The sequence below is a fragment of the Colobus angolensis genome, unplaced genomic scaffold, assembly GCF_000951035.1.
Source record: "Colobus angolensis palliatus isolate OR3802 unplaced genomic scaffold, Cang.pa_1.0 Scaffold128, whole genome shotgun sequence".
In the NCBI taxonomy this organism is placed as follows: domain Eukaryota; kingdom Metazoa; phylum Chordata; class Mammalia; order Primates; family Cercopithecidae; genus Colobus; species Colobus angolensis.
Window position 1 is genome coordinate 3,024,748 of NW_012114030.1, and position 7,708 is coordinate 3,032,455.

The following is a 7,708-nucleotide window of genomic DNA, read 5'->3' on the forward strand; positions in this document are numbered from 1 at the left end:
TTTTGAGACAGAGTTTCTCTCTTGTTGCCTAGGCTGGACTGCAATGGTGCAATCTCGGCTCACTGCAACCTCTGCCTCTGGGATCAAGCAGTTCTCCTGCCTCAGCCTCCCAAGTAGTCGGGATTATAGGCATGCACCACCACACCCAGCTATTTTTGTATTTGTAGTAGAGATGGGGTTTCTGCATGTTGGTTAGACTGGTCTTGAACTCCCGACCTCAGGCAATCCGCCCGCCTCGGCCTCCCAAAGTGCTGGGATTACAGGCGTGAGCCACCACACCCGGCCCACACCCAGCTAATTTTTGTGTTTATTTACTTATTTATGAGACAGAGTCTTGCTCTGTCACCCTGGCTGGAGTACAGTCTCTTGATCTTGGCTCACTGCAAACTCCGCTCCAGGGTTCAAGTGATTCTCCTCCCTCAGCCTCCTGAGTAGGAGGGATTACAGGAGGGTGCCACCACACCCAGCAGATTTTTGTATTTTTAGTAGAGACGGGGTTTCGCCATGTTGGCCAGGCAGGTCTGGAACCCCGGACCTCAGGTGTTCCGCCCGTCTTGGCCTCCCAAAGTGCTGGAATTACAGGGGTGAGCCACCATGCCTGGCCTAATTTTTGTGTTTTTAGTAGAGATGGGGTTTTGCCATGTTGGCCAGGCTGGTCTCAACTCCTCACCTCACGTGATCTGCCCACCTCGGCCTCTCAAAGTGCTGGGATTACAGGCATGAGCCACTGCGCCTGGCCCACACCTGGCTAATTTTTGTTTGTTTGCTTGTTTTTTAGAGATGGGCTTTTGCCACATTGCCCAGGCTGGTCTCAAACTCCTGAGCTCAAGCAATCTGCCTGCCTCAGTCTCCCAGAGTGCTGAGATTACAGGCATGAGACACCATGCTTGGCTGGTTTTATCACAGTTTTAATAATATAGTAGGCTGAGTAAACAAAAAAACATAGAATTGTACACTTTAGATGGGTGAATTATATGGTATGTGAATTATAGCTCAATAAAGCTGTTTCAGAAAGTTGTGGGTTTTTTTTTTTTATTTTGAGACAGGTTCTCACTGGGTTGCCCAGACTAGAGAACAGTGGAGTGATCTCAGCTCACTGCAACCTCCGCCTCCCAGGCTCAAGCGATTCTGATGCCTCAGCCTATGTTTCAGAAAGTTTTTAATTTGGATTAAGTTCAATGTGTCACTTTTTCCTTTTATGAATTATGCTTTAGGTATAAAGAACTCTTTGTATAACATTAGATCCTTAAGATATCCTTCTGTTTTTTCCCGAAAGTTTTATAGTTTTTACATTTTACGTTTAAGTTTGTAACTCATTTGGAGTTAATTTTTGTATACGGGTTTTTGGGATTTTGTGTTTTTGTCTATGGATGTCTAATTACTCTAACACCACCTGTTGAAAAGCACCACTGAATTGCCTTTGGTTTTTTTGTTTTGTTTTGTTTGTTTGTTTTTGAGATGGAGTCTCGCCTGTCACCCTGGATGGAGTGCAGTGGTGAGATCTCGGCTCACTACAACCTCTGCCTCCCAGGTTCAAGCAATTCTCCTGTCTCAGCCTCCCGAGCAGCTGGGGCCACTGACAGGCCCCACCATGCCCGGCTAATTTTTTTTTTTGAGATGGAGTTTCGCTCTTGTTGCCCAGGCTGGAGTGCAATGGTGCAATCTCAGCTCACTGCAACCTCTGCCTCTGGGATCAAGCAGTTCTCCTGCCTCAGCCTCCCAAGTAGTCGGGATTATAGGCATGCACCACCACACCCAGCTATTTTTGTATTTGTAGTAGAGATGGGGTTTCTGCATGTTGGTTAGACTGGTCTTGAACTCCCGACCTCAGGCAATCCGCCCGCCTCGGCCTCCCAAAGTGCTGGGATTACAGGCGTGAGCCACCACACCCGGCCCACACCCAGCTAATTTTTGTGTTTATTTACTTATTTATGAGACAGAGTCTTGCTCTGTCACCCTGGCTGGAGTACAGTCTCTTGATCTTGGCTCACTGCAAACTCCGCTCCAGGGTTCAAGTGATTCTCCTCCCTCAGCCTCCTGAGTAGGAGGGATTACAGGAGGGTGCCACCACACCCAGCAGATTTTTGTATTTTTAGTAGAGACGGGGGTTTCACCGTGTTAGCCAGGATGGTCTCGATCTCCTGACCTTGTGATCCACCCGTCTCGGCCTCCCAGAGTGCTGGGATTACAGGCGTGAGCCACCGCGCCCGGCATAATCAAATATTTCTTGTGTGAAATGGAAAATAGTCTTCTCCTCAAGTTCCAGTTCAAACGCCATCTTCTCTGGGAACGACCCTGATTTCTCCAACCAGAAACACTCTGGCCTTTCCTGGGCTCCCAGAGCACCTGCCCCTCCCTCTGGTCTCTTAAAATTTCTGCCTTTGGTTATCCGTGTACTGCCAAGGGGCTCTCAGCACCCCGTAGGCAGGACTGCAGACTTCCTGGATGCCTGCACCCCAGGATATTCATTCTGGCTTAAATCCACCCTCTATGGGCCGTGTGGGGTGGGAGAGGACAACATACAGGTTTGAATGAGCAGTGGCCTGAATGACAGAGACCACACAGAACTCAAAGTATGCCAGGGCAGAGTATCATGGTCCCCAGACTCCAGCAAGCCTTGGGGACCAGCCTGTGCACACTCACACCTGCTGTGTTACACCTGGCTGGGAAAAGGTCCTGGGAGCAGGTTCTATGGCTCTAGCTGCAATGAGGCAGGGAGACACGGGTTTGCTATCACATCACCGGGGGCTGGTAAGTGCAGTTGAGACAGGTGTTTTTTTGTTTTGTTTTGTTTTGTTTTTGAGATGGAGTCTCGCTCTGCCGCCCAGGCTGGAGTGCAGTTGCCAGATCTCAGCTCACTGCAACATCTGCCTCCCAAGTTCAAGTGATTCTTCTGCCTCAGCCTGAGTAGCTCCCAAGTAGGCACCTGCCACCACACCTGGCTAATTTTTTGTATTTTTAGTAGAGACAGGGTTTCACTACATTGGCCAGGCTGGTCTCAAACTCCTGACTTCAGGCGATCCACCTGCCTCGGCCTCGCCAAGTGCTGGGATTCCAGGCATGAGCCACCGCACCTGGCTGCCTTTGCAACTTTGTAAGAAATCAGTTGAAAATATATGTATGGGTCTGCTTCTAGGCTCTCTATTCTGTTCCATGATTTATTCTTCTGCCAACAGAGTGTTGATTACTCTAGCTATATAATAAGTTTTTAATCTAGTGATGATTCTTTTTATTTTATTCTTTTTCAAAATTGTTTTAGCTATTCTAGTGTCCTCTCCTTTTCATATAAATTTTAGGATAATCTTGTCTATATTTACGAAGAAATCTCACTGGGGCTGGGTGCAGTGGCTCATACCTGTAATCCCAGCACTTTGAGAGGCTGAGTTGGGCTGATCCCTTGGTGTCAGGAGTTTGATAGCAGCCTGGGCAACATGGCAAAACCCTGTCTCTACTAAAAATACAAAAATTAGCCGGGCATGGTGGTGTACGCTTGTAATCCCAGTTACTTGGAAGGCTGAGGCAGGAGAATTGCTTGAACCCGGGAGGCGGAGGTTGCAGTTAGCCAACATCACGCCACTGCACTCCAGCCTGGGCAACAGAGCAATACTCTGTCTAAAAAACAAAAACAAGGCTGGGCGCAATGGCTCACGCCTGTAATCCCAGCACTTTGGGAGGCTGAGGTGGGCAGATCACAAGGTCAGGAGTTCAAGATCAGCCTGACCAACATGGTGAAACCCCGTCTCTACTAAAAATACAAAAATTAGCCGGGTGTGGTGGCATTTGCCTGTAATCCCAGCTACTCAGGAGGCTGAGGCAGGAGAACTGCCTGAACCCGGGAGGCAGAGGTTGTAGGAGCGGAGATCGCGCCACTGTACTCTAGCCTAAGTGACAGAGGGAGACTCCATCTATAAATAAATAAATAAATAAATTTAAAAAATAAAAACAAAACAAACAAAAAACCCAAAAAGAAATCTTGCTGGGATTTTAATAGACATTTCATTAAACTTCTATAACAATTTGGGGGAGAATTAGTATCTTAACTATAGTGAGTCTTCTGATCCATGAACATAGTATGTCTCTCCATTTATACAGGTCTTTGATTTCTTTCATTAGCATTGTGTAGTTTTCAGCATAGAAGTCCTATACATATTTTATTAGATTTACACTTACATATTTCCTTTTTCTTGTTTTGAGAGATTGTAAATCATATTTTTCTTTCTTTCTTTCTTTCTTTTTTTTTGAGACAGTTTAGCCAGGCTACAGGGCAGTGGGGTGATCTCGACTCACTGCAACCTCCATCTCCTGGGTTCTAGCAATTCTTGTGCTTCCCAAGTAGCTGGGACTACAGGCATGTGCCACCATGCCTGGCTAATTTTTGCATTTTCAGTAGAGATGGAGTTTTGCCTGTTGGCCAGGCTAGTCTTGAACTCCTGACCTCAGGTTATCCTCCCACCTTGGCCTCCCAAAATGTTGGGATTACGGGAGTGAGCCACCATGCCCGGCCAATTTTTGTATTTGTAGTAGAGATGGGGTTTCACCATGTTGGTCAGGCTGGTCTCAAACTCCTGATCTCAAGCGATCTGCCCACCTCGGCCTCCCAAAGTGCTAGGATTACAGGTGTGCGACACCATGCCTGACACATATTATATTTTTCATTCAGTGTTCACCTGTCCATTGTTAGTGTATAGAAATGTAATTGATTTTTCCAATCTATATCTTGTATAGTGACACCTTGCTGAACCTTCCAGGAGTTTTTTGGTAGATTCCTTCGTATTTTCTCTGTAGACAATCATGTCATCTCCAAATAGTGAGTTTTATTTTTTCCTTTCCAATCTGCATGCCTTTTATTTTCTTCTCTTGCTCTCTTGCACTGGCTAGATCTTCCAGCACTTTGTTGAATAAGAATAATAAGAATGGAAATCCCTTACATTTTATTTTCCAGTTGTCACTAATGGTACACAAAATTTATAGCTGAAAAAATGCAACTGATTTTGTATATTGAACTTGTATCCTAGACAGAGCTAAATTCATTTATTCGTTGTAGTAGTTAGTTTTTCGGGTTTTTATTTTTTATTTTTTTTTTGAGATGGAGTCTCACTCTATCACCCAGGCTGGAGTGCGGTGATGTGATCTCAGCTCACTGCAACCTCTGCCTCCGCGGTTCAAGCGATTCTCCTGCCTCAGCCTCCCGAGTAGCTGAGACTACAGTCACATACCACCACCCCCAGCTAATTTTTGTATTTTTAGTAGAGACAGGGTTTCACCATGTTTGCCAGGATGCTCTTGATCTCTTGACCTCGTGATCTGCCTGCCTTGGCCTCCCAAAGTGCTGGGATTACATGCGTAAGCCATTGTACCTGGCCTAGTTTTTTTAAATATATATACTTTCCATCAGATAAAGAAGTTCCATTCTATTGTTTTTAATTTCAGTTAATATATTTTTTATTTCTTTTTATTTTATTTTTTATTTTTGTAGATAGAGATGGGGTCTCGCTCTGCTGACCAGGCTGGTCTCAAACTCCTGGTCTCAAGTGATCCTCCTGTCTTGGCCTTCCAAAGTGCTGGAATTACAAGCATGAGTCACCATGCCCATATATATATAATTTCGTATCCACTGGAAGTTTTATTTCTTTAGGGTTCTATCCCAATCAGTCACTTAAAAACCAAGTAACACAGACCTGAGGGATGGGAGGTGGGGACTCATTGTGCACAGCAGTGGAGAAGAGGGAGGGGCAGGAGAGGTGGCTGATGCCAGGCAGCAGCAGCAGTGATGGGGCCACGATGCCACAGAGCAAGCTTCGTCCTCTCCCAGACCCTGGCTGGAGCCTCTGTGGCTTGGGGTGGGCAGTGGGGAGAACCCACCCCAGGCCCTCCCCATCCCTTCCGCAGACAGTCTCCTTGTGGGCTCAACCCATGTCTTCTGACAGGAGCCTGAGGCACACGGAAAGGAGGAAGTGGAAGAGGACATGGGAGAGGCAGGGTGGTGGCAGGAATGAAGGCAGAGGTGGGAGGCTGGCCAGGGCCACTCCACCCCATGCCCACCCCAGAGAGGGGCAAGGAAGCCACCATCACGCAGTGTATCCCGGGGACTAGGCGGGGTTTAAGGCTGGGGGCTGGGGCGGGCAGGGGCCTCAGTCAAAGCCGTTCCGGTGGCTGTGCTGCGAGTCTTATTCCAGTGTTGTGTGCGAGCCCTTGACACCAACCCGCAGGTGGGCATGCGGTGGTGTCTGCCTCTGGCGCCCGCCTGCACCGCCACACGCACACAGGCACCGGCGCCACCTTCGCAGGCTGGCAGCATCTCTGCTTTGAGGATGCCCTCTTTGTGCGCCAAGTACTCACACTTGACACTGTAACCTTCAGGGACAGGTACGACGCTGAGGAGCTTGACATGCAGAGGCTGGGGACAGGTGCCTCGCGGACGCCCTTGCTCAGCCTGCGCACTGGGCGGGGGCAGAGCGAAGGTAATCTCATACCTGCGCAGGATCTTCAGGAGGCCAACCTTGACCAGAAAGCTGCTGTTGCTGTCCTGGGTGACCATGATCACCGAGTCATGAAGCTTCTCATCAAAGCAGACGTGGCTCTGGGAGTGTTACAGGCCGAGAAAATGGGGGTTGTGACCAACTCAGTATACCACTGGAGGCTACTGTTAACGGTAAACGGTAAACTGTTCTCATGAAAGCAGGGTGTTGGCATCTGCCCCCGGCGGGGAGTGCTGAGGGCCATCAGGCCCCAAGCGTAGTGTTCCTTGTGATTACCTATAAGAACATCTGAAGCCTGTTGTACAAAGAAAGAAATTATGTGTACCTGTGATAAATCAAGCAACTGACCAACAGTTACCTCTCCCTCCCTGCTCTTCCTACCTAATAAATACAAAGGGCTGTGGAAGCTCAGGGCTGCCCTTGTTCACTAGAAGCAAGGAGCCCCCTGACTCCTTTCAAAATAGATCTTTTTATCTTTGTCTTCATTTCTGCATTCATCCCCCTTCGTTCACACCCGCAGCAACCCACAGCGACACGGGAGCCCTCTGTATCACGGTCTGCCACAAAGCAGAGCGGATACTCCTCTGGACCCTGGGCTTGTTGCCCTTGTTGGCTGCAGCCATGGACGCCCTCCCTGCCACCCAGCTCCTGCCGGACACTGCCACTCACACTCAGCAGCCTCCTATGTTCTAGGGACACCAGCAGGAGCCTTACAGGGTGCACCCAGAGCCGGGCAGGGCAGGGATGACCCAGACTCAGCTGCAGGAGCTCTATGCCAAGCACGAGGAAGAACTGGCCTATATTTTAAATTTTTTTTTTTTTTGAGATGGAGTCTCTCACCATCACCCAGGCTGGAGTGCAGTGGCGCGATCTCAGCTCACTGCAAGCTTCGCCTCCTGGGTTCACACCATTCTTCTGCCTCAGCCTCCTGAACAACTGGTACCACAGGCGCCTGCCACCACGCCCGGCTAATTTTTTTGTATTATTATTATTATTATTAATTTTTGAGACAGAGTCTCACTCTGTCGCCCAAGCTAGAGTGCAGTGGTGCGATCTCGGCTCACTGCAAGCTCCATCTCCTGGGTTCACACCATTCTCCTGCTTCAGCCTCCTGAGTAGCTGGTACTACAGGCGCCCACCACAACACCCGGCTAATTTTTTTGTATTTTTAGTAGAGATGGGGTTTCACCATGTTAGCCAGGATGGTCTCGATCTCCTGACCTTGTGAT

General features: G+C 48.4%; 1 pseudogene; it reads right to left on the reverse strand.

Annotated features, from left to right (window-relative positions):
- Positions 1-5,609: 5,609 nt before the first annotated feature.
- LOC105505690 lies at positions 5,610-7,102 on the reverse strand (annotated as a pseudogene).
- Positions 7,103-7,708: the final 606 nt, after the last annotated feature.